The sequence below is a fragment of the Macaca fascicularis genome, chromosome 12, assembly GCF_037993035.2.
Source record: "Macaca fascicularis isolate 582-1 chromosome 12, T2T-MFA8v1.1".
Classification (NCBI taxonomy): domain Eukaryota; kingdom Metazoa; phylum Chordata; class Mammalia; order Primates; family Cercopithecidae; genus Macaca; species Macaca fascicularis.
The window spans coordinates 124,391,434-124,419,120 of NC_088386.1; the positions used below are offsets into that span (position 1 = coordinate 124,391,434).

The 27,687-nt window shown below is 36.0% G+C and overlaps 1 long non-coding RNA gene across 1 annotated transcript in view; it reads right to left on the reverse strand.

Annotated features, from left to right (window-relative positions):
* Nucleotides 1-202: 202 nt before the first annotated feature.
* LOC135966457 (uncharacterized) overlaps nt 203-27,687 on the reverse strand; it is a 125,216-nt gene continuing 97,731 nt past the window's right edge. Inside the window, exons 2-4 of the long non-coding RNA XR_010579777.1 lie at nt 21,413-21,597; nt 5,520-5,630; nt 203-429 (exon numbers count right to left, since the gene is read on the reverse strand). This is a non-coding gene — a long non-coding RNA (uncharacterized lncRNA). The remainder of the gene's footprint in view (nt 430-5,519; nt 5,631-21,412; nt 21,598-27,687) is intronic.

Here is a 27,687-nt window from a genome sequence, read left to right on the forward strand (position 1 = left end):
TAGGGCAAAATGGAACAGAGTTTAGTGATTCCCAAAGTGTAATCCACCATTGGGGCTCCCCAAAATGCTTCCAGGATCTATGAAGTCGAAACCATTTAAATAATAATATCACTTTGTTGAAATTTAAATCTTAGGGAGTGTTTAGTAGCAAGTGTACTAGTTACGATTAGTTTCTTCAACATGAAACTTCAGGCACTTTTTAAAAAATGCCCATTTTATTTCAGAATTACCTTAATAAAACATTAAAATGCAGTGTTAAATTTCAAGCCTTAAACATGCATATTTTTAATACTCCAAGGATGAAATGAGAAGTTTGTCTTAAGCATTTTTATTACAATCCAAATGTGATGGTCTTTCCGTGGAAGAATATCTGTACTTGTTTGAGTTGCAGGCCAAACTAACCCTTCTTTCGTGGAACATGATTTTCACCTGAAAAAGTAACACAGAGACAAACTAGGTTTATTAAGGATTGGATATCCAGCAGAAATTTTCTAGAAAACAAACCAAAGGTATCTGTCAAGGGTAAAAATGATAGTATTTATTGCCAACGGAAAATTTCAACTTCCTGGTAAAACTTAGAACCTTGTAAAATGTTTATTGGCAACTATGAAACTGATGGCTTCTCATACATGAACAGTTTTCTGAAGAGACTGAAGGAGACGTTAACAATAGTGATTGCTTTTTGATGTTCTATGATGAATTATGCCAACTTTTAGAAGATCTGAATATCTCACTGAATCAACATTTCCAAATGACTGATGCGTCATTATTCCAGGGACTCACACATCTCAAAGACAGACTGTAGCTTATAATAGCAATCAGCAATGACAAAAAAACACATCGGGTGGAGTTTGGAGTAATCCAAAGACAGGCTTCAGAAGTTCTCATTCTTCTAGGAGAGTTCACAGAGAACTCACTTCTTTCTCTAGCACTGAAATGCAACAAAATACGTGCAGTATTTCTGCCCAGGGAAGCCTAGTTGAGACTCAGAGTTCAGGGTTTTCAGTGGAGGCTGGGCACGTAGGCACAATGACGAGCTACTGCTACTAAAATTCCAGACTCCCCGAAGGAAAGCAGTTGTTCAGTGCCCTAGGTGGGCAAAACAGTTTTATTAATGTAGGGAGCATTCCAAAAGCCACGTTTCCAGACCCCAACCCAGGCCCAACCCTGAAAGTAAGCCTTTTTAATAGGAGCAAGCCAGGTCTGCTGTATTAACTCCTTACTGCATAATAGTGCTACACAGTAATAAATAGGTGAAAAATCCATTCTGAGCACAAGATAGAGAATAGATTTTAATGTAACACACAATGTACAATTTGTGATAGGGTTTCAGACTCCATTTTGAAGTTAACCTTTAAGAAACCATGCTTATTGAGTTTTGATGTCGTTTCAAAGAAGAATATCTACAATTATTTGCAAAAACTGTTAAAATACTTCATCTTTTTCCAATTAGACATCTTTGTGAGGCCAGATTTCCTTCATACACTTCAATGAAAACAACATAGCGTAGCGAATTGAATTCAGAAGCAGACACGAGAATATAACTCTCTTCCATTAAGACAGGCATTAAAGACATTTGCAAAAGAGAAAATCAGGCTTGTCATTAAATCTTGCTTTGGAAAACAATTATTTTATCTATAAAAGTACATTACTCATGTTAGCATATAATTGATTTATCTTTCCTATTTAAGAATGAATTGATACATACGTATTTTAAAAAATTTCTGCTTTAATTTCCAATATCGTAAGACAGTACGGATATCAAAAGAAATAAACTATACAAATAAAAACTACTTGGTGTATTCAGTAAATTTTAGAGTGTAAACATGTCTTGAGGCCAACAGATTCGAGAAATGCTGGTTTAGACAACTAAGGTGTAAATTCAGGGAATTTATAATCAGTATTTTTAATTAATCTTTAATAAAATGTTAGTTCAGTAAGAGTTTTGAGAGATGTGGAATTTGGAGATTGGGCTTGAGTCTATGAAAGTCAATGTATACTCAGAATGTAAGTCTAAAAGAGAAATTTGCCAAAATTCAAATGAACAATGAAGGGTGGTAGATACAATATTCTACTCTATGCCCTTGATAGTGACCTTCCATTTAAGGATAAATATACAGGGGAAAATAGAGAGTTTTCAAATATTTCTGCTTGCTATACTCAATAAGACAGATGACCACTTCAGAGAGAAATCTGACAAATTTTAACACAAGTGTAGATACATATGCCATGAAATCCAGTAATTCTATTTCTCAGAATGTATTCATGATAAAATTTATACACATTTGCAAAAGATATTTGTATGAACATATTCATTGAAGTGCAATTTGTAACAGCAAAATAAATTCTATCCCTCAGGAAGGTCAGGAATAAATAGAGTTTGTTAATATAATGGAATTTTATTTGCAATTTAAAATAAATGAACCAGTCCTATATGTATTAAGTTAATAAGCCTGAAGAATTGTCATAAGTACAAAAGAAGTTTGCAAAAGGTTATATACAGCAACATACCATTTGTGCAGTTGTTCAAAATATATGATATAAAGCATATGCAAAGTTTTAAAATACTTGCAAAAATAGGACTAAACATGAATATTATGATTTGTGAAATATTATTTTTCTTTTATTTTTTCTGTTTATTTCTTTTTTCTATGATTACCATAAATTACTCTTCTTACTCTTATTTTTATTTCTACTGTTATACTTTCTCCTGTCATTACTAATTTCATATGTATATAACATTTCAATATTGAAATTTCCTTTCTCAGAAAACTGCATTAGATTTTCAAGACAATCAGATGAGTGAACCCCATTTTTCAGTAGAGAAGTCAGACTGGGGTGTCTTAATCACCCCAAGAGACATGAAGTGACATTGCCAAGGTCACATACCCAATAAGTGTTAGAGTCAGAATAAAACACAGGTTTAATGATGATAAATTGATGGTTTTTTACTTGCTATGTCTGCATGTTAGAAAGACATACACGTGATAATTCAGTAAGTATTTTTATTGGCAGATAAAAACAATAATACTAAGACATGAATAATCAATGTTTACAAAACACTATCTTCTAGGCATGGCTTAGGTGCATTATATTAATCACTTGATCCTCACAACTTTGCAGGGAATCTGCTATTATTATCTGACTATGACAGATAAGGAAACAGGCGCAGAACATTTGAGAAATTGTCCAAAGCTCTGTAGAGAGAAGTGGCTGTGCTGAAATTTGAATCCAGGGAGTACGACTCTAGAGGCCACACTCCTAACTACTACTATAATACATTATCCTGCCTCATAAAACAGCTTTTTTGTTTCAAATCCTCCCAGAAGAACTGATACAGCACAGAATTCTCTGAAGATGCTTTTACACTCTGATGCAATTTTAGCAAAAGGTATCCTGTGCGGACTTCTTCTTAACACTGCTAATTTAGTTCCATTTTGCAGAGTTGGTCAGCGTACTAAATAATTCTTTTGGCATTACAAGCAAACGCCCTCAAATTTAGCCATCTTAATAATTATTTGAAAACTTTCTCTCAAATTTTGTTTCTATCCTCGACGGGCATTTTCTTGCTGTTTTACTTTTCTTTTTTTCTAAAGAAGATAGTGTAAGTATTCCACACAACACAATTAAATTCCTAATTTTAAATGAGGTTTAAACAGGAGAAGTACAAGGAGAAGAAGAAGCAGAAGAAGAAGAAGAGAAAGAAGATTATACAAGCATAAAGAGCCTATCTGTTAATATTTCTTTTGTTGAATATTTATTTTGATATATTTGTAAGAAAGTATAAATATTCAGTGTTCAAAATAACTTTATAGATAAATGGTACTGCAATTTTGGTAACATCTTTTGACATGAATGTTGGATTCATTCATAAATATGAATTCCATCCGGAAATGGGCCTTTTGTATGAGTTAAAATTCAAAATTAACAAAACCAGTCAAACACCATGTACTCTGACCTTAAGTCCTCCTGAGAAATGACCACTGTTACCAATTTTTAGAGGTGTGTTTTTAAATAAAGTAAATGCCTATATTTGTTAGTCTTCATTTTCTCTGCAAAGTTCTACACTTTTTTTGTCTCCTTAAAAAATCTTTAAATTTATCTTGGGGTGTGTGTGTGTTTGTATACGTATATATATATATGTAGCTCTTTTTAGTAGCTACATAACATTCTCTTTATGATGTACTCTAATTTCACTAGTCAACTATTCGTGGATTATATAGCTTATTAAAAGTGTTTGACTAAGTTACTATTATCAACAAAGTTTCAGTGAATTTTACACTTATAATTTTCATGCATGCATGTAAGCAAGCTTATTTGTGGGATGAATTTATAATACAATCTGGGTTAACTTCTGGGTAGAAAAAAATGATCTTTTACATTTATTTAAAAAATCTATTTCTTGTTCATGGCTGTCAACATATGTAATAGTGATGCCGAAGCTCTTTCTGGTGACTTTGTAAGTGGGTGTGGGTTGTTAGCTCTGTGACAACTCGTCATCTCCCCATTGTCTTCTTTGCCTCTTAATTCTCCACAGTGTGGAGTCTCCCTAACTGGTAGTGGGAAGGGAAGCCAATTATTCTTTTTAATTGGCTTGCCTCTTAGGCTGCAACAGAGTTCTCCAGTGATCCAGATCATTACTAGTGCAGATCACTAATCTTGACATTTATTTGATCCAATAATATTGCATTTGCCATCTCACAGTCTTCTCCATGCCCTTAAAGAACCATTTGAGTGGTTCTTGAGAGACCCCTGGCTAGGCAAGAGAGGTAGAAGATGGATTTAAAATGCTTTGCCAAGCACAACTTGATTGCGTTTTTTTTCTCCCAGAAATCTGCAGTCAAAGGATGCTGTATCTACAGTTGGCATTGAGCACTGAGACTTCAAAAATACAAAACCAAAAATATTAATTTTTCTGTAATTCCCAACACTGTATTTTGCTGTCTTTTAAAATTGTATTCTATGTTGTAAGTTGTAAATATACAAAAATACCTCAGTGAAGGCATTTTCCATAGCAGATTACAACGAAAAACATAAAGGTGGCATGAAAGTATTTAAAGTGAGAGTAGTGAGTGTTAAAAGAAATGTTGGCATTAGTAACACTACCCACTTTATTAGATACTATATTCAAGATAAAATAAAATGTCAAAGTTTGCTGAGTGGCAAAGGTTAAATACAAAGTTCCTCTTGTTGCTACCTGTCTATGGAGTGAACTGGATAAGGGCTTGTGATCCATTGAAAGGGATCAAACATATTATAAAAGGAGGTCAATGAAGGAAAACAGGGTGACTGTCAATTTCAGATAGGAAACCACATGCCATCTTTGACCTTGAAATGTGCAGTAGGAGCGTTGAACATCAAGCAGGGGTTATATTCTTAGTTTTTATTCTCTTTGCAAAATATATCTTTGATGATTTTGTCATTTTTGGACTTTTATAAATACATATTTTCCTGTAGCAGTTTGTCCTGAAAGCAAAGTACAATTATACGCAAATAGTGAAATCTTTCTATCTACTTACCAATCTATCCATCTAGCCATCTGTATATATCTTTGACAAGAATACCACCTATTTCAATGTATTTTCCTTAATAATTCCACAATGGATCAGTACATATAGTGTTCAGTAGTTCTGGGTAAAATAAAGAAAGAAAACATGTATTGGTTTCTCCTATTAACCTAATTGTTACTAAGTGTTCTGCACTTTTAATCTCATTTAACCCTCACCCAGCACTGTAAGAGGCGATCATTAGCCTATCATTTATTAATAAGAAAATGTAGACTGAGATAAATTAACTAATTTTTACAAGACCACAAAGATAATAGGAGGCACAGAAGAATTTGAACCCATTTGTGTCTATTTCTGACCCCTTGGTCTTGTCTCTTCTCCACGTATGTATAAAAATGATGGCATTGATTATGATGACCGCCAATTTTTTATCACTTGCAAAGTACCAGGTCTCAAGTGCTGCACTGACCCTGTCTCTAACAGTCCTCACAAAGAAACTATTATTGTTACCATTTTATAAAGGAAGGGGTGATGTCCAGGAAAATAAGACTGATTTCCCAAATCCACACAGAGAGGGAAAGAAGAAGTAATTAAACTCTTTGTTGAACAGTATTTCTGTTGAGTAGATGGAGGTTACAATTTATGGAAAGTGGAAGCAGAATTAGAAGCAACTGCTCACTTTTAACAAAAAGGGTTATGTCTCCATTACGTGAATTTTACACTAACATTGTATTCTTGCTGACTATAAAGTATAGTATGTTTTAAAATACTGTCATTTTGTACCAAACATTTATTTCTCTAATCCTTTTGAATCCTAATAGAGATTATTTGATATTCTACTATTATGAAAATAGTCCTGTGAAAAAAAGAATTATGGTTGCATTTACAGTATCAGTGATCTTACTGTTCTCATCATTCTTACACTTTGAAAACTATCTTTTCTACAGTTTGAGATTCTCTTTTCACTTGCAAGTCATAAGTATCCGAAATAATTCACATAAACACTACATAGTGTTCCTTTAAGAGAGTGACTTAATTTCTACACAAGAATTGAAAGATATATATGTGAAAAAGTTAAAGTATTGGAGATATTTTATTTCCTTTTATTAAATTGTGTAATGCATTAGGATAAAAAGATACATTTTACACATTCTTAAGAATTTTTCCACCAATGCAATGAGACAAGATATTTTAGAGGCTGGGCGCAGTGGCTCACGCCTGTAATCCCAGCACTTTGGGAAGCCGAGGCGGGCAGATCATGAGGTCAGGAGATCGAGACCATCCTGAATAACACGGTGAAACCCTGTCTCTACTAACAATACAAAAAATTAGCCAGGCGTGGTGGCGGGTGCCTGTAGTTCCAGCTACTTGGGAGGCTGAGGCAGGAGAATGGTGTGAACCCGGGAGGCGGAGCTTGCAGTGAGCAGAGACCCTGCCACTCTACTCCAGCCTGGTCGACAGAGTGAGAATCCCTCTAAAAAAAAGAGATATTTTATAAAATGTCGTGTTAGATAAGGCACTTTCAAGTTCAATCAGTGTGATACGATATACTTTAATTACTGTTGTTAGCAAATCAATAACACATTTGTTAGTGAAATTGTGGGACTGATCTGTAAATGAAGATACGGTACTTCGGAAAGTTGTATAAATAACTGTTTAAATGTCATGGTTCATAAAAATGTTTCATCATTCTATCCTTTACCAAGTTTTATACAGATAATATATAATATTAATAGAAGTTTATTTTAAAATCAGAAGAAATTTGCATTCAGGATTCCCTTCTGCCATCCCATTTCCTTGACTTGTCTTTTCAGCTGTCTCCGGGTCCCCAAGCACCTAGTCTTCTTTTTGGCAATGTTTCCATGAGAGATCTTAGAACTCCTGCTCTCAGTTAGAACATTGAATTTGTAAACGTACAGAGGTAAGTTCCTGGAGATAAATAAGGTGAAAAGAAACTCACCGCATCCATTAGTCCACTGTACAATTTAATGTATTTTTATTTATTTTATGCTATGTTATGAAGAAATGGCATCAGAATGATGAGTTAGAAAAATTCTTTCTTTCATTCAATATAGTTATCTCCATCCTCACTTTCATCACTGGCTTGGCTGGCATTTTGTAGTTACTGAGAGCCATACCTTTTAAAATTGTAACTAAGCTCCATACAGCTTCTGGGTACTGTGAAGTTGGCAACCTGTAGACTGGGTTCTAAATGAAGCTCACTATCTACTGAATGATTATGCATCAATTGTCCTCAGTAGAAGTAGCTGTAGGAAGGGATGGAGCCACTGGATAACTCCCTGCAAGTAATTTTACTACTCTGGGTATTAGTTTAATTATTGGAATATATTTATAGGAAGGATTGGATCTTTATATTTCTAAGATTTTATGATTCTAAATGATGAACGTAGGGACTAAGGATTTTAACAGGTAATAGACACACTGCACAACAGGAGAGAATGCTTCAATTTGGAAAACTCTGATTTATGGCATACTTACAAATTGTATGATTTAACTTTGTAAGCAGTAGTGTTACATGGAAATTTACAGCATTGAATGCATAAGCTAGAAAAGAAGAAAAACCTAAAATCAGTAGTCTAATGCCCACCTTAGAAAACTAGAGAATGAAGAGCAATATAAGCCTAAAGCAAGCTGAAGAAATAGTAAGAATTAGGACAGGAATCAATGAAATTAAAAAATTAAAAACATTAAATCAGTGACAAATTTTTTTAAAAGTTAGTTCTTTGATAACATCAATAAAATTGATGCATAACCTATATAGCTCTTTTATATAGGAAACATGCATTTTTATGAAGAAGTTTTTAGTCTATGGGGAGAAAACATGAGGCAGCAAGATCATTGTCAGAATCTGGATGAGACAGTCACTGAAATAACTCATTCAATAATAGTATTGTCTCAATAGAAACTTAATTGCTAATATTTTAAGTATTTTAGCAATTCAGAATGTCATATTACAAGGCCTCCTCATTTTATATTATGAGATTTTCAGAAAACAGTTCTGAAAATAATATGATATAAATGGCAGTCAGAAAAAAAATAAAGATAAAAGCCAAGCACGGTGGTTCATGCCTGTAATCCTACCACTTTGGGAGGCCAAGCCTGGCAGATCACCTGAGGTCAGGAGTTCAGGACCAGCCTGGCCATCACGGTGAAACCCCATCTCTACTAATCTCTACGAAAAATACAAAAATGAGCCTGGCATGGTGGCAGGCTTCTGTAATCCCAGCTACTCAGGAGGCTGAGGCAGGAGAATCTCTTGAGCCCAGAAGGTGGAGGTTGCAGTGAGCTGAGATGGCACCACTGCACTCTAGCCGGAGCGACAGAGCAAGACTCCATTTCAAAAAAAAAAAAAAAAAAAGACATTAAGTAAGAAAATATAAAAACATATGCACACTCTAGGTAGATGATATAAATACAAGCACAATTATAAATATTTTCCTTGGGCAAATAGAGGAAACTTAAGACTTGTAGTTAAGCTAACTCCACTATTCACTACAGGTATGAGAAAGATCAGACCATAACAAACATATCACATTCAGGGAAAAATACATAAGTCAATTTGGGCCAATGAGACCCAATAGACATTAGCTGAGGACTTTAGAAGTGAAGGTTCATTTCTTTTCCTCAAAAGCTACCTAAAAAGATTCATTTTCTTGATGATAATGCATTGGAAAAAAGTGTAATAATGATAAAAACAAATGTTCACCAGACCATTCACTGTGTGCCTGGTGCTATCATATGTGACTGTTGATACATTAACTCAGTCTTCATAGTCAGGTTGTGAAGACTTTACTTCATGTCACTGATAGGCTCTCAGAAATTGCAACTTGAGGTGAAATGAGGTATAATGCAACCAATGATTTTTCTCATCTATGTCATAACTAAAAACATGAAAGGAAACAATGTTATCTGAGGACGGGGTGTACATTCTTTGGTTAAAGTCGCAGTTTCCAAGAACCTATCAGTGATGTGAAGGAAGGACTTACTATGATCCAAAATTGAGTGGCAAGGAAGTAGAGGTGGGATTTGATCCCTTCAGTCTTATTCCAGAGTCTGCGTCCTTTACAATTGTGCTGTAGTAATTCTCATCAAGTACTAATACAGTCACATATACCATGTGATGTTTCTCTACACTGGAAATCAAAAATATTCAAATACAGAATGCTATATTCCTAGACAGAATAACTCAATATTATTAGAATGCCATTTTATATTATTATATGCTTAATATAATATGAATAAGATAATCAGGAGTTTTCCTGACCACCCCCCACCCCAAGAAAAAGTAGACTATGAAACTAACAATATACATAATCTTGAAAGGAAGAAATATGGCCTACTGGTTATTTAAAACTATCTTAAAACTACAATCATTGAGCAATATGATAGCAGTGCAAGCATAAAGATAGATGAGTATAGAAATTCCAGAAAGACATGTGCTTCTTCTAGGTGAGTAAAGACCAATAGCAATTTTTGGACCATGGGCCAGTGGTCCAATATTGGTATAAAAGCAGCTGCCACAGTTAGAGAGACTTTTCTAAGACTAGAAATATATGCATATGCATATGTATATGTAGAGTCAAACTTTTAAGGACTGTGTGGGCAAATACATTAATCAAAGTTAATTCTCCCAACTAGGGTCAGTGGCTGCTAGCGATGAGGCCAGAAAGCAGAAAGACATCTTGTATTTTCATGGAGCATGGGATTAAGAACTCTTTGGGAGGAAGGATCCTGACCTCACATTCATCATAGCTCAAATCAGAGGAAAAGAGAAAATATTAAAGCTGTGTTCTAGTTCCCGCCCAGCTCAACTCCAGCTAAGATTCAAAAGAAAAGTTCCTCAATACAGGTGCCTATGGGGGTAAAAAAGATATTTATTTCTGTCTCTACTGTTTTTTAAAATGTGTGGTGTCTACCATAAAATAAAATGTTTATCAGGTAGGTGAACAAGCAAGGAATTGTAACCGATAGTCATAAAAAGAAACCACCCGTATAGGGAGATGTATAGAAGGCTCAGCTATTGAAATTACCAGAAAAGAACTTCAAAATAACCCATTTAAAAGTTAGATAACAAGCGTGAACAGAGGACTTTCAGCAGAGAGAAGTAACATAAAAATGAACCAAATGGAAATTTTAAGAATCATAAAACAGAGAACAACAATTCAGTCGGTGGGCTTAAAAACCGATTGCATCAGCAGAGGAAAGAGTCAGTGAATTTAAGTAAAGCATGGCACAGATTATCCAATATGAAACACAAAGAGAAAAAAATAGAAAATAGAAAAAACAGAAACAGTCTGAAGTTTGTTAAACATTATCAAGTGTTTCGATATTTGCTCTATGGGAGTTCCAAAATGGGAGGAAAAAAAGAATAGTCCAGAGGCAATATTTAGGAAATAATAGCTGAAGATTTCACAAAATTAACAAAATCCATCAGGCCACAGAGACAGGAGAACAAATACACATTTTAAAACCCTACAATTTACTACATTGTAGTCAAGCAGCAGAAAACAAAATAAAGACAACATATTTAAACTAGCCAGATAGGGTAATTCCATTCAATGAAACAAAAGAAAGAATATTTATCATCAGAAATTACAAAACCCTAGGAGACAACAGCATAAAGTTTTTAAAGTGCTGAAAAAGAAGCGTGTAACTAGAATTCTATAACCAGTGAAATTATCTTCTAAAAATAAAAGTGAAAAAATATATTTCAGAAAAAAGGTGAAATAATTCATCATCATGAAAATGTGCGCTATAATAAATACTAAACGAAGTTTAGTCTGAAGAGAAATGATTCCAGAAGAGTAATTTTGAAAGAAGAAATGAAGAGCCAAAGTAGTAATAAATATATGTAAAAATGCTTTCTAAGAATTTCATTAAGAGATGATTGATTCTTTAAAGAAAATATAGCATGCCTGTAATCCCAGCACTTTGGGAGGCCAAGGCAGGTGGGTCAACTGAGATCAGGGGTTCAAGACCAGCCTGACCAAAATGGTGAAACCTTGTCTCTATTAAATACAAAAAATTAGCTGGTGTGGTGGTGCATGCATGTAATCCCAGCTACTTGGGAGGCTGAGGCAGGAGAATCAGTTGAACCCCGGAGGTGGACGTTGTAGTGAGCCGAGACTGCACCACTGCACTCCAGCCTGGGCAACAAGAGGGAAACTGCATCTCAAAAAAAAAAAAAAGTAGTAGGAAAATATTGTATGGCTTATAATATAACTAGAAGAAAGACATATGCCAGTCTTCACAGAAAGAGTGAGAGGGGTTAAATGGAGGATGACTTTTGTGCAATTCTTACGTTATTTGTAAAATGGTAAACTATTAATTCAAGGCATACTGTGATGAACTCAGGATTCAATATATAATATATATTTATAACATATATACTGATGGATAGATTGTAAAATAATCTACTAAAGGTACTGTCAGGAAACATCACACGAATAATTTGTGGCCAATAAAGTACATCATTGCAAACAAACAAAATTTAAATAGATACAGGGCTAATAAGCAAATAATACACTTTTTAAAAAGTGATCTATTCACAAGATCGTACCCCTTCCAGCCATTGCAGGGACAAACTGGGATGCCATTGCTCCCAACAGTTACCTGAGAAGGGAGTTTGGAGCTCATAATTGGTTTGAGATCACCACTGCCAAAGATCTTATAAAGCTCCAAAATTCTTCGATCATAGGGGTCAATTCTAAAATTCCTGGGTTTAGAAATCAAGATACTTGCTTTATACTTCCCACTGAAACACACCAAAAAGATGTGGATTCCAACCCAAAGGAGTTAGACAGAGTGCCCAAGCCCTATATTATGTCCAGGCATGAATTGGTGAGCCCTGCTGCTATCCACAGAGAATACAAATTTTAATATCTAGCATAAATAATCTCTGAACAAAGACTTCAAGGAAATAGAGCTAACAATGCAATAGAGAAAATAAAATGAAATATGAAGTTTCCAATAAATTCTAAAAAGATAGAAAAAGAGAAAGAAAAGAAGAAAGAACAGATGGAAGAGAAAACGACTTGTGAGGTGGTTGATGGAAACAAGTCACTGCAGTAACTACATTAACGTGATAGTAGATTCTCTGATGACCTCTATGTTCCCTGCTTTCTGGTGTTCATGCCCTGGTATGATCCTCCCACCCCTTTCTTGAGTGTGGGAGACCTATACATTGTTTCTAATGAATATGCAAAGATGATGAGCTACCACTCCCATGACTATGTTATGTGACACAAAAACCCACCTTGTTATTGTTAGCACACTTGCTCTACAGACTCTCTCTCCCTAGCTAGGTTTGAAGACTAAGTGACCATACTGGGAGGCTCTCTTGTTAAGGAACCAATAGAAACCTCTAGGAGCTAGAGCAACCTCCAATCAACAACCAGCAAAAAACCACAACTCTCCTGTAACTACAAGTAAACAAATTCTGCAAACACCTTGAGAAAGCTTGGAAGCAGATTCTTTCCCAACTGAGCCTCCAGATGAGAACACAACATTGCTGACACCTTGACTGCCACCTTGTGAAACCCTCAGCGGAAGACCAGACTAAGCCATGCACAAACTCCTTATACATAGATAACAAATGTGTGCTGTCTTAAGCTACTAGTTTGTGGTAATTTGTTAGGCAGCAATCTATTACTAACATGTGTACGTAGATAAACATTTCAGTTAGAAGGTAGAGATTGTCAGGTTGCGTTTAAAAGGAGTTAGCGGCCTTGTAAAAAAGGCTGTTTACAAGACATGCACTTTAACTAGAAAGAGGAAGATATGTTGAAAGTAAAAAGATGAAAAAAAAAAACATGCTAAAGCTAATCATAGGGGAAATCTAATAATAAGAAAGCCAGTGTGACTATGTTAGTATCAGATAAAGTAGACTTCAAGATAAAGACTATTACTCAAAATGATCATTTTATAATGTCAAAAAGGTCAATCTATAAAGGAGACATGATAATAAAAGCTTTTATACATTTAGTGACAAAGTCTAAAAATACTAAAACTAAAAATTAATTGAGAAAAACAGAAAAGCATATAAAGAAATCTCTAATAATAATTGAAGAAAAAGGTAGATTTTGTTTGAGTAATTGGTACAAGTAGACAAAAAATATAGACTTATGTAAAAGATTTTAACATCTCTATTAACGAGTTTGGACTAACTGATGCTTATAGAACCCTACTCTCAAAGATAACAGAATAAACATTAATCTCAGGCACACATAAATTAATTAAAAAATGAGCTAAGACTTAATACATTTTAAATATTAAGTTTTGTAGAATCTGATCTCTGATCAAAATGAAATTAAACTAGAAATCAGTAGCTAAAAGATAATCAAAAAAATTCCCAGATGCTTGTAAATTAGGCGACACACTTCTAAAACACTATGGGTCAACACAAACACAAAAAAACCTGTGTATGAATGTTCATAGTGGCGTTATTTATAGAAGTCAAGAAGTGAAATCCCCAAATGTCTGCCAGTTGAAGAATAAAGAAAATGTGAGCTATCTATATACAATACATTATTATTTGGCAATAAAAATGTAGTACTGATAGATGCTGCAACATGAATGAACCTCAAAAACATTGTGCTAAGTGAAAGAAGCCAGTCGCAAAACAGTGCATATTGTATGATTACATTAATGTAAAATGTCCAGAATAGACAAATCCATAGAAACAGAAAGAGATTAGCAGTTGCCAGGGTTTGCAGGAAAGAAGGAATAGGAAATGACTGCTAATTGGGACAAGATTTCTTTTGGGGGTGATGAAAATATTCTAAAATTAGATTTAATGATGGTTGTACTTCTGGGCATTTTACACCAAAAAGGATTAATTTATTCTGAGTAAAATATATCTTAATAAAGCTATTGTTGTTTTAATCACAGTGAAAATTATTAAATATTTTGAACTGAAAAATAAAAAAGGCAAACCACTTTAGGATGTATGGGATGAAGTTAAGTCAGTGCTTAAAAACAAATACATAGATTTAAATGCACATATTTAAGAAAGGAAAATGTTTAAAATCATTTATCTAAGCTTCCACCTCAAGAAGAAATGAAACAGATTCAATCAAAGACAGGAAATAAAAAAATAAGAACAAATAAAATTCAACAGAAAACAGACAAATAATAGCAACATGAACAAAACTAAATGTAGGTTCTTACATAAATTGATAAAACTGATAAATTTCTAGCCAAATATCAATAAAAAGACAAAAAGCACAGATTAGCAATACTAAAGAAAGAGGGATGTAACTACATGCATTATAAAAGGTTAATAAAGGAATATTATAAAACAAACGTATGCCAACAAATTCAACAATGCAGATGAAAGAAATAAGCTCCCTGAAAAACACAACTTACCAAATGGACACAAAAGTTCAAGATACAAGTGTAGTTAATATTAAAACATCTTTGGGTAATGGAATCTATTAAAAACTAAAAATAAAAATAGAAGAAATAATAAGGGAAAGACTGATCAATTTGCCTACCTGAATAGTAACGATGCCTATAACAATTTATGCCAGATATTTATTATTTCTGATACTTTTCATTACTCCTTGAAGATCTGAGTTTTCATTTGGCAATATTTCTCTTCACCCTAAAGAACTTAGTTTGGAACTTCTTGTAGTACGTATTTCAGGAAAAGTTTCCTTAGTGTTATTTTATCTAAAAATATTATATTTTACCTTGTATTATATAAAAATAGTTTTACTTTTCCTGGGTATAGAATGCTGGGTTAACGGTTACAGTCAATCCATTTGTCTCATGTGTGTTTGTGTGTGTGTGTTTGTATGTGTGTGTACATATGCATACACATATATATCATTGGAATTTAATAAACAGTATGCTTAATTTTATTCATTTGATCTTATTTCATGGCTTAATTTGTAGTTTCCCTTTTTCATTTTAAAAAAAGTGTATCGAGTCTCCATGTGCCAAGATTTTCCAGAATCTTAAGATATATCAGAGAACAAACAAGAGAAAAATATCTGCCTTTATAGAACTTACATTCTAGTGGTGGCCAATCACTCTATTTTCCTCTTTTTAATTAGTATATTCTCTTCTATTATTTCATTTCTTTAGTAGTGAAATTACTTTCCCCATCATTTGTAATCATACACACAGTTCTCTGGTATTATGCGAAAACACAATGCTGCCTATTTGTGTCATGGAGCACCAACAAAGTGCTCCTTGTAAACCACAGTTTAACCCCATACAATAAGACGATGCCTTACAATATTCTTTCTTACTCCACCTCATCTTCTCTACTGTTGATGAGATCTGTGAAACTTTTAAATCTTCTCTTCCACCTTAACCCAACTCCTAATTCTCCCCAAGATAGTTCAATATGTTCTAGACTATCATAATAATCTCCCTGTCACTGCAATCCATTTTCTCCAGTTACTGATAGCTTGAGTTCTCAGCTGTGAATTACCTCTCTTTTCACTGATGTGCTTTCTCAAGTATTTTTCTCAAATGGTTTAGTTGAAATCAACATCTAACCACACGTACATATCCTACTTTTAATAGATATACTTTTTTTGATATTATCACTTTCTCTCAGCAATCTGCAAGTGGAATTTGCTGTCATTTACTTTTCAATATTTCAAAAACATGTCTGATTCCATTCGAATTATTTTTAGGAGCTCACATTTTCTATCTGGAAGTTCCCACATATTTTTCTCTTTATCCTTAAGAGGTCAAGAATCTTGTTAACATATATATTTCTCATTACTACCTCAAGAAGCTTAATGCAGTTTTTCATTCTGGAGGAGCCAATCTTTCTCCAGATAATGGAAGCATCCTTCAGTCATTAAGATAGTTATTGTGTATCTCGCATCACACAGTTTCCTTTGTGTAAAATGTTTCCTTTTCACCTTTAAAACTCTCGTGATTTAGATGCTAAGTTTCTGAAATGGATCTTCCAGATTTCATAGCTTTCCCTTCAAATTTTCTCTTTTTTCATATTGTTGGCCTGTACTATGAGATAATATTATTTCGTTTACCTTTTCAGGCCACTAGTTTTAGTCTTAACAATAGTCATTCCATATTTCAACTCACCTACTGAATTTTCCACCTATTGGGTATCATAGATAAGGTTCTGGTGATGGGTACACTAAGAGCCCACACTTCACCACTATGCAATATATCCATGAAACACACTGTACTTGTATCCTTAAATGAATAAAAATAAAATTTTAAAAATTAAATTTTTATTCTAGAAAGTCTTATTTTGCACTGGGCTACAATCATTGCAGTTGTTTTTTTACTATATTGTTGTCATACATTGTTGTTTGAAACCTCGACTGTCTCCATCAGAGATTATTTGTTGGTTGGTGAGTTGGTTGATTATTTGTTGGTTGGTGAATTGGTTGATTGGTTTTTGCCTGGTGATGGCTCTATTTAACCTCCCCTTGCTGGCTGCTTGTTTCCCAAGTATGTATGATTATGATGTTTTCCTGTGATCTCTTTAGGAATCACCTTTGGTTGCTGAAGCATCCTAAGTGGAAGAACTCTCAGAGGAAACAGAAGTTAAATCACCATCACCATCTTCTTCTGTGGCTAAACCTATAACAGTAGAAGGGCTGCAGGAGGAAAATTCCTATGACATGGTTTCCTCCTACTCTCTTAGCCTCTGGAGTAGGGATAACTCAATTCAACTTTTCTGCTCTGATTTGTATTTTGAAGGCCAAGGAAACAAGGCCCATGCATGCATGTACACGCGTGTGCGTGCACACACACACACACACACACTCAGGTTCAATGTTCTCCCAATTCCCCAGCAGTTCACATATTTCTGTAGACCAAGTCCTTTCCAATATTCCCACAGTCTTTTTTCAGAGGTTCTCTTACCATCATCTAACCAAGCCCATGGAAGGAAAGCCCTTCACAAGTTTCTTTCTAAGGATTCCTCAACCCGCAGAGCTAAGGACTTCTCTCTGATCTGGGAATCTACTGCCTTTCTCAGCCATTTGGACGGGTGAGCCAGAGGTATTCCTGTTTAGAATGAAGAGAAAGTATGATGCTTTCTCCAAAGTTTTCCAGAATCTCTGTCTTTTATCTAAGTTCTTTCCTTATAATTTGCATTAAGATTTGTCAATATAATACCTTAAAATGATATAAAATTTGTCTTAATAATTCTTCATTACTGGGGAAGTCATCAATTCAATACATACAATTTTTTTCTGTGTTCCTTTTATAAATTGCCTTCTCTTGTCTATAGTTCAATTTTCTGCTATCTATGAAGTCAAAGAAAAGCACAACAAAATACATAATTAAATGCTAAGTGCTTTCAATGCTGTAGAAAATTATCTTAAGATGTCTCAATCTTCCTTGCAGGAAGCAGACAGATGCCTGCATAATTGAGACTATGCGTGGCTTCTCAATTCTTTCTAGAAATGAGAAGAAAGCAAGAGAGTGTTATAGACTTTGAATGGGTCAATGTCAATACTAATTTTTTAAAAGTATTTCTAATAAGATCAGAACCACTGATACGAGTAAGGGATAATTTTACCAGAAAGGGATAATTTTGCCTGAGTTTTTGTAAGTACAACTGTAAAACAAACAAGAGTTATGGTAAAAAAAAAAATGACCATAAACAAGCAACAGTCCACTAAATAAAAGGAGAAATAAGCAAGGATATAGAAAAACATTGGAAAAATGGTGTTAATAAGCTATGTTGCTTTGTTCTGTTCCACAACAATAATCTGAGTATTTATGTCTGTCAAGAATAGTTATTAGCACTTTCCTGGACACAAGCATTGTGATCTAAATTAATAAGCGCACATAATTTAGTCCCATATTTCCATTAATTTATAGTTTACTGATTTGGGAACAGAGACATTTTATATATAGGACCAAGAAATACGTTGCATATCCTTCTCCTTTTTTGGAGGTAAAGCAATACTATAAAATATCATATTTCCCTACCATTGTTTTGCCATCATTATATCATGGAAAGCAGGTTGATGCAGTTAAACTTGCAAATCCCCCACACCATGTAAATTAATCCTCTAAGAAAGATCTGAAGGAAAATAGTATAATAAATGTAAAGGAGAAGTCAATGCTATAAACATCTATTCTCATGAAATGAAATATTTCTACTTTTTAAAATAAAAACTTTTATTACTAGTACACTTTGAAAGTGATGCTGTCTCTAATTTCAAAGAAAAAGAGTGAACAACAACAACAAAAAGAAAAGAAATGTAATAGCAAATTAATGGAAAAGCTATATATATAACTAACTTCAATATGTATCAAAAGTGAAAGCACTGTGGATAAGAAAACTCAGCCTCCTCAGACTTGTGTGATTTGACAGGGTGAATTCTGAGCTTGTGAGGTCTTGGGATTTAATTTCATGGCATGCATAAAAGTAATGCAAGCCCATTCATCCTAGAAACAAAACACTTGCCATCACAGAGGCTGCCTGATCCATGTAGCCTTATTATAGTCAGGTCTTTGGAGAGATCCCTCAGCACAGCTCTGTACATTTAAAGTGTGAAACTAGGGCCATTTCGAAGCTGACAAAATTTTATAAAACCAGATATTTCATTTTTCCTAGGCATATGTAATCCTCCCTCTGCTATTTCCAGGAGCTCAACTCTCAGTCTGAAGCCAATTTTGTAAGGACTTACCTTACAAAATTCAAAACCGGGATTTTATTTTATTTTATTTACTTTTTGAGACAAGGTCTCACTCTGTTGCCCAGGCTGGAGTGCAGTGGCGTGATCTCAGCTCGCTGCAACCTCCGCCTCCTGGGTTCACGCCATTCTCCTGCCTCAGCCTCCCAAGTAGCTAGGATTACGGCCATGTGCCACCACACTCAGCTAATTTTTGTATTTTTAGTAGAGACAGAGTTTCCATGTTGGCCAGGCTGGTCTTGAACTCCTGACCTCAGGTGATCCACCAGTCTCAGCCTCCCAAAGTGCTGGGATTACAGGAGTGAGCCACTGTGCCTGGCGAACAGTAGAATTTTAATAATTGCAGTTTCCAGTTATCCATTCATTCACTTAACACATATTTAGTAAATTTCTTCCTTGTGTATGATGTAAGGCTAAGTAAAAGTTTGTCAGAAATAAACGAGATGGACATAATCTTTGTCTCTTGGAGCTTTTGTCTAAGGACAGTAGGTGGGGTCAATGTTATGCAAATGATTAAAACTGTGGTAAGTAATAAAGGGAGAAGTACAAGGTACTACTTTGCACAAGGTATTGTAAAAATATATAGCATGAGTCTGATAGGAAGAACTAGGTAGGCTTCTCAGATGTGATATTTAAGTGGCATTCTTTAGGATGTATAGGATGTGGCCAGGTGAAAGTTAGGATGAAGAGTTTTGTTTGTTTGTTTGTTTGTTTAGCAAATAGAAGAACATGGCAAAGTCCCTAAGGTGAAGAGCAGCAGGTGATCTGCAAGGCTGCACCCTCTGGAGCATTGAGGGCCACAAGGGCACAAGTTGAGGCAGGCACTGAGTCTGTATTATGCAAGGAGTTACAGCCTGGATTATGGTTTGAGACCATTACCGAAAGTAACAAGATACTGCTAAATTAGGTTAGGTTCTAAATTGAGAAGTATTGGAGATTAGCATTTGAAAAGGATGTACCTGACTTGTAAGTAAAGATTGGGTTGGAGGGATAAAATCGCAGGTGTGTGATGCTGGTTAGAGGCTATTGCCATAGGCAAAGTGAAGATGATGGTGGCACAGCCTAAGGTGGCGATGGTGAATACAGAAATGGTATAATCTTGTTGAGAGTTACTTGGAAGTCAGAGTCACCATGATTTAGTGATAGATTAGAAGTGAGGGTTGAAGGAGTGGGAAGAGTTAAGAGTCACTTTTATATTTCTGGCATGAGCCATGAAGTGAATGGTGGCATTATTTACTGAAATAAGTGATTCTGCAGGGAATAGAGGAACAGATATTTGGGGAAAGAGCTTAGTTTTAGACACTAAGTTTCAGGTTTCTGGAGACTTCTCAGTGGGCACATCAATAAGGTTGCATATGAGCCTAGAATGTAGATGGGTTTGTTCTGAAAAGAAATATTTGGGCCAGGCACAGTGGCTCATGCCTGTAATCCCAGCACTGTGGGAAGCGGAGGCAGGCAGATCATCTGAGGTCAAGAGTTCAAGACCAGCCTGGCCAACCCCAACATGGTAAAACCCTGCTTTACTAAAAATACAAAAATTAGCCAGGCATGGTGGTGGGCATCTGTAATCCCAGATACTCGGGGGGAGATATCCAGATACTGAGGCAGGAGAATCGCTTGAACCCAGGAGGCAGAGTTTAAATTGAGCTGAGATCATGCCACTGTATTCCAGTCTGGGCGACAGAGCGAGACTCTGTCTCAAAAAAAAAAAAAAAAAAGAAAAGAAATAAATAAAGATGGTGAATAAAATCATAGGAGCATATGTGCTAACGTTACTCAGAAAAAAATAAAATAAGAAGAGAATAATGCTTAGGGCTGAGCCCTGAAAAATTCCACACACTTTAGTGTAAAGGAGGCAGAATTAGAAAAAGGGGCTCAATCACTGGCCAGAATAATGTAAGGGAAAAACAAAGGAAGAAAGTACGTCAAAAGTGGAGTCTGCTAGTCAATGTCAAAATGTGCCCAGAAATCAGGTTAAATGGAAACTGGAAAGTGTCCATCATATTGACTCACACGGAGGCCACCTTCGTGGAAGATAGGGCAGAGCCAGTGGTGGAGGTTCAAATGAACCCGGTCAGTGGGAAGGCATAAAGTGGACAAAGTGGGTGGACATATATATTTAGAGTGCTTAACTGTAAAAGATAGAGTGGTCTTAGGACCATCTATTACGAGGTGAGGGTATGGTTGCCACCATGAGTACTTCGTTTTTAAAATGAAAAGCTCGAAATGTTTAATTGCCTCTATGAAGGCTCCAGGGAGGAAGCATCCACTCACACAGAAGAGACATTAGGTCAAGTCTTCATTGGATTGGAAGGATGAAGTTGAAGGTAGGTCTGTATGTTTGGTGACAGGAAGATCTGCCTGTTAGCTTATCTTTTCCCTGGGTTGGCCAGTGGCGGGTGGTGGGGAAACACAGTCTTCTGCTGAAAATGAAGGAGAGGAAGCCATGGTGGAGGGGTGGGTGATACAAGGAAATTATAGGAGATTTGCAATAGATATTCAGAGAAGAGGAATGATCTAACTGCAAAGACTTAATCAAATTGCTAGTGAAGCATTGCGAACTCAGTTCTTCCTTCCTGCCCTTCTTTCCTCTGCTCCTTATAGCATTGCAAACATTACCAAATTTAGATTACAGAAAACATCTGATAAACTTACACTGGAGTGCAAGAGACTGCTGTGGTGTGTAACTTAGCCTGCTCTTTTGCTCTGAAAATTTGTATTTTACTAGGGGTTCATATTATGGGCCCTCTAGAGACTCCTGGTTGTGAAAATATCAGTGAGGAATTTGGGGTGGGAAATTCTGAGAGAGAAATTTGGGGTGGGCATGTCAACTAGAGTGTCTGTGGCCCAGGAATTGACACATCACATGGGCAGAAATAGAAGCAGATGCAGCCAGTTATTTGTGCTTCTTTTTCAAGGCCAGGTTTGTCTCCAGCTATTAACTCTTGAATTTTAACTAGTCTATCAGTTTACCTTCTCACTTACTCAGTAACTCTCAGACTTTCAGTAGCAGTTGGAAAATATTTTGATGTATCAGCATTATAACTGAGTGAGTTATAGAGAAACGCCACACTTTGAGACCAATTCAGGAGTCCTTTATTTGCCGGCAACCAAGAGACAGCTAGTGCTCAAAATTCTCTCGGCCCCCAAGAAGGGGCTGGATTTTCTTTTATACTTTGGTTTAGAAAGAAGAGGGGGAGCCTAACTGAAGCAATCTTACAGAAGCAAAACGGGCAAAAAAGTTAAAAAGATAAATGGTCACAGGGAAACAAACAGTTCTAGGTGCAGGGGCTTTAAATCTATGGCAAGGTGAGAGACGCGGGAGCTTTGGGTGCTATCAAGCAGGCAAATTCCTGGAAACTGCGGATATAGCTTGCCACAGTATCTTATCAGTAATTCTTATTGCATTCTTGGATGTGCTGGGAGTCAGCTTGCACAAGTTAAGTCCTCGAGGAAGTGGGGTGGGTAAGGGGCTGCAAGTAAAGGAGCCAAAATGGAGTCTGTCCGGCTCTCTCAGCTAAGGGAGAGTCGATTTAGGTTAAAACAAGGTAGGATATCACACCAGTGGGAGGGAGCTAGCAGAAAGCTGGAGTGTGGGGTACTCTCCAACATGGACAAATCCTGGTGAAGTTTTGTGGAAGGAGGCCCTAGGAAACCAGAGAGCATTTTTATGCTAGCGGGGAGAGAGACTTAGAGACCGGAGGGTGCCACCATTTCTGAAGGTCACTCTGAGTTTTATGTGCGGGATGATGTTATTTATTATCTGACTGTTACAATGGCACATATGACCTCAGGTGTCTGATGAGAGCAATTGTGCTCTCAATTCACATTGGAGGTGGGGTTGCTAATGTAATTCCTTCAAGTGCAATGCAATTGTCATTTGGCCCAATTTTTTCCTGCCAGCTCTCTAAAGAGGAATGCGTATGGCCCTGGGATGAGCTGACAGGAAGGAGAGGAAGTCTTTTGTCTTGCTGAGTTTGTGGAGTAGGCCAAAGTCTGCATTAATCTGAGCAGGCATTTTTCAATCCAGTATCCTCAAATCTGTTTTGAAGGCTGAGTCAGGAGACTGCATGATGGTCAAGGCCAGATACGTAATTTGCAAGGCCCAGGGCAAAACAAAATAGCCGGTCTCTTATTCAAAAATTGCTGTGTTAGGAATTTCAAGGTAGCAACAGTTGAGTTTGAAGTCAAGCACAGTCCCCTTCTGAGTGTGGGGTTCTGTACAACTACACAAGCTACAGAAGCATGAAATTAGGCCTGATGATAGTGTCTGTTACAACTTTGCCCTGGTTTCTAAATGTAGCTTAACTTATCATTAACTCTGACCTTAGGGAGGTCACTTAGCTCATTTAACCTGCAGTTCCTCAACTGTAAATGATTAAGCACAAAGATTTATTAAGCATCTATTTTATTCAACTACTGTACTAGTCACTATTGTTGTATTGCTATGAGTGCACACACACACAAACACACACACACACACACACACAATCATTACCCTGTTGGAATTTATATAGTATCTGAAACAACTGAGAGTAATTTTAAATTAGTAATTTAACTAAAACCAGGATGAGAGCTACAATAAAGAGGTACTCTGAACTGTGTTATATATTTATAGATGACCTTTAGGGAATTATAACATGGCTTGAGTATAATCAACAGTCAATAGTATTGATAGAGCATAGTCAATAGTACATCTTTCATTAATAGCATTACTTTAACCAATATAATACTTATTTTGTGTTAGGAATATAAAACTTACGCTATACTAACTCAGTGAATACAACTGCCAAATGAGGTAATTGCTACTAATACACTTATTTTGCAAGTGAGGAAAATGAGGAATGGGGTTATTAAATAACTTTTAAAAGGCAATGCAGTGAATGAATGGTAGAACTGGCTTTGATTTCAAGCTGAGTCTCGCATCCAGACATGACAGCCTTAAATTAAGCACTAGTATTCCACCTCTTGGGACATAAAAAATGATTGCATGGTGAAAAATAAAACCAGACAACTCTCATTAACCCTGGAGAGGAATCTGAAGACCTGGATTTTCTTTGTGTTATTGCATGGACTGCTTTGTGAGAGAGTCTCCTAACATTTTTATCCTTGTATTTCATCATTTCTCAGGCAAGGGTCCAGCTTCCCAACATCAAGCTTGATAAAAAGTGTTCCATATCTTATAGCATTTGCAAGAGGAGAAAAGTAGTAAGAAATATAATCACACATTTACTGTTATACTTACCTATCCATCATCTATTTACCTATCAATTATCTAGCTACTCACCTACTATCTACGGTTACATAAGTTGCAATTTTGGTACTATCTGATCAGTAGCTTCCTTCAAAATATAATTAGTAATTAATTAGCATTTCTTATTAGATGTTGAAACCTGTCATTTCTCCTTAAAGTTGGTTTAGCCCCTTTCCTGGCTTAGGTCTTTATTCTAGATTGAATGCTTGATCAGTCCTTGGAAAACGGATACAAAGTATCTTGGTAGAGATGTGATTTATAAATATAAATTTTAATTTATTTTCTTTATAATGCAGACTGCACTTGCCATAGATTTTATAGTGTGGGTGATAATCTCTTGAGGTCTTAAAATTGACTCTGTCAATCTTTGCTCATCTTTAACAATCAGGATATCTCTTAGGACCAAAAAAATCTGGATGTAGAATGAATTTTTACATTCTAGAGCCTGGCTTTATGAAAGAAGGGAGGTTAAGTAACCTTAACATTATCTAAGCATGGACAGTACCCTCAGCCTTCTAGGTCATCACCACAAAAGAATATGGAGGATGCTGTTAGATTATTGCCTACTTCATGCCAGGGTATACTAAGGCTTTTAGAACTCTGCTGAGTACATTTGATCCCTAAAGTGCTGCACATAGCTCCTTAAAGTTATATAATTTCTTTAATTTGTAAAAACTCTGCTGAGTACATTGGATCCCTAAAATGCTACACATAACTCCTTAAAGCTGTATGATTACTTTAATTTAAATAAGTTCCATGGGATCTATTTGGATTCATCAGGTGACATAATTAGACTGACATCTGAGATTTATACTGTAAATTCATAATAGTTATAGTCCAAGGCAGCTGACTCAAAACCTGCAAAAATTCCAATGAAACATTTCTGTAAGAAAAGAAGTCTGACTTAATAAGAGAAATAAAAATAATTTTAATGTAAATAGAAACTATTGACATTTTCTATTGTAGCATCTGAATACTGTCAGAATTTGAACTTGAAAATTTCCAAATGAGAGACCATGAACAGCTTGCTATTGGCCTTTAATTGAGTTGCTCCTATAACTGAAGGACATGAACTAGTCTTGAAACTTGAAATACCTATAATGTCTTGGTCAATGTCAGAGAAACATTCTAATGGATAAGACAGTGCCAAGAAAAATTCTATGACAAAATGGAAATGGTTTGTACAGGAACATGCTACCAGGAGAATGCAAGGAGGTCTCATGAGCACACAGCCTCCTTTGCCCTGGGGATGACTTTGGAATCAGCTGAAGAGCTGCCAGAGCTTATTGCTATTTATTCAGTGCTCCGTGACCAGTTCTCAACTGACCAACAAAAACTCACTTGGTATATGGATGAGCAGCTCCAAAGTGAATGGACAGTATCCTGTTTGAAAGACCACTGCTCTGGTAGAAGAAGATAAAAGCAAATCAGATCAGGGGGCTTAATTGTATGCTATTTGTCCCTATGTTTGTTTTTTACCAAGTCATGGGTAGTGGTAAGACAAGGGGAAACTGGCCTATTAAATAAAAGCTTGCATGGAGCTTGGCCCTACGGAAATCACTGTGGGGATTTAGAGGGTGCATTAGACATGTCAATGCCCATCAGAAGAATTTCCTTCCAAGACTGGAAGATGATTAGGACCAGTGAATAGATATCCTGATGTGCTCCCTGGAGGTAGACGTCTTGGTCCACTAAATGAGTGGACATTGGGGGGCCACAGCAATGCTGAAATGAGCTGAATCTAGACACAGTTCTCTTCCACACTCTGACAAACAAAATGCCTATAAAAATTGTACTATTTGCCATTTGGAGAGACAAAGACTGCAAATGGCTATGGGGGAAGTTCCCTGGGTGGGTAGGCATTACATAGCTGGCAACTGGGACTGATATTGGTAGCTCTAGGAGGCTTCAGATGCATCCTGGCAGGAACGTAGTGTAAACTGGGGCTTGTCATAGCCAGTGGTAGAGAGAAATTCTCAAAATACTATAAAAGCACCAGAGCAGAAAATATTGCACCAGTTTGAACTCTTGAGTCACATTTCTTCAGACTAAGACATACACTTTTCAGTCCATAATGTCCAACAGTGCATAGAAAGATATCCTCCTTAGGGCAAGAGTTTGATATAGACTTGAAAAAGACAAATGGAACATTTGTTGTCTAAAAGAAAGGAAGATGAGGCAAGGAGGGGTGGCTAACTTGCCTTCGTGAGCATAGGCTTACACTCAACATGCGAGTGGCCAAGGGAAAATTCCCGAAAGATAGATTCCTCCACTTAACTGGAGGATTTAGGGAGGAATGGGTAGAAAAGAATGCTGGTATGACTATTCTTTTTCCTCTTTTCCCCACATCACCTCAACTTTTCTTTTTCTTTCGTGATTTAGTGATCTCAAGGCCAGGACTGCAACTATAGGTCCAAGAATCAGGAATATCTCTACAAAAGAAAGTATAACTATATTGTTAAACCTTTAAGTCAGAATTTGTAAAGGCCTGATGGGGTGAAGACACAATTCACCCCACTGAATTGGAGTTGACAGTGAATGCAGTTGATCGTCTAGTGGTTAATAAAACTCACTGGTTCTGTGTGTCTGTAGCCCTCCCTTATTTAAATGGAAAAGGACTGAATGGGGGGAGGGACACTTAGTAAACTAGTAATACTGTTGGAAATATGGACTAGCATAGTAGCCAAACTTAACATTCCTTCTAAAGGGTGAAAAAGTTTGGATAAAATGATAAGTGGAGAGAAGGAGGAACACTGGTTGAAGGTAAAGGAATTAATAAAAGAATTATGCACTAAGGGAAATCCAATATTACATGGCCACTCAGAGCAAGAGATAATGTTATGTCTTAGCTCAATGATACTAGATGCCGGAAAGGAGGAAGCCATATGTTGCCAAGATCATATCTGCTCTCACAATCTGACAAGTTCAAAAGAAAGCTGACGAAACTAAGTGAAATCTCTCTGGGGCATTTTGGTTCTATGTGATGATGGACTGGACTAATTATTGATGACTGAGTGGGGCTCTGGTAATGCACCACTATCTCATCTTTCAGGTCACATCAACCACACTGTGACATGATATAACACTGGTGTTTTTGGTAAGATTATAAAACCACTATTGACGGTCAAATGTATTGGAAAATTGAGGTAAAATCCTCCTACCCCTAGAACATATTAGTTTTTGTAAATGTTGGACATATGTTACTTGGCTGTAAGAGAGCATTGGCTGGTTTAGTTAAAAGTTTGGCCTTGGAGCCCAG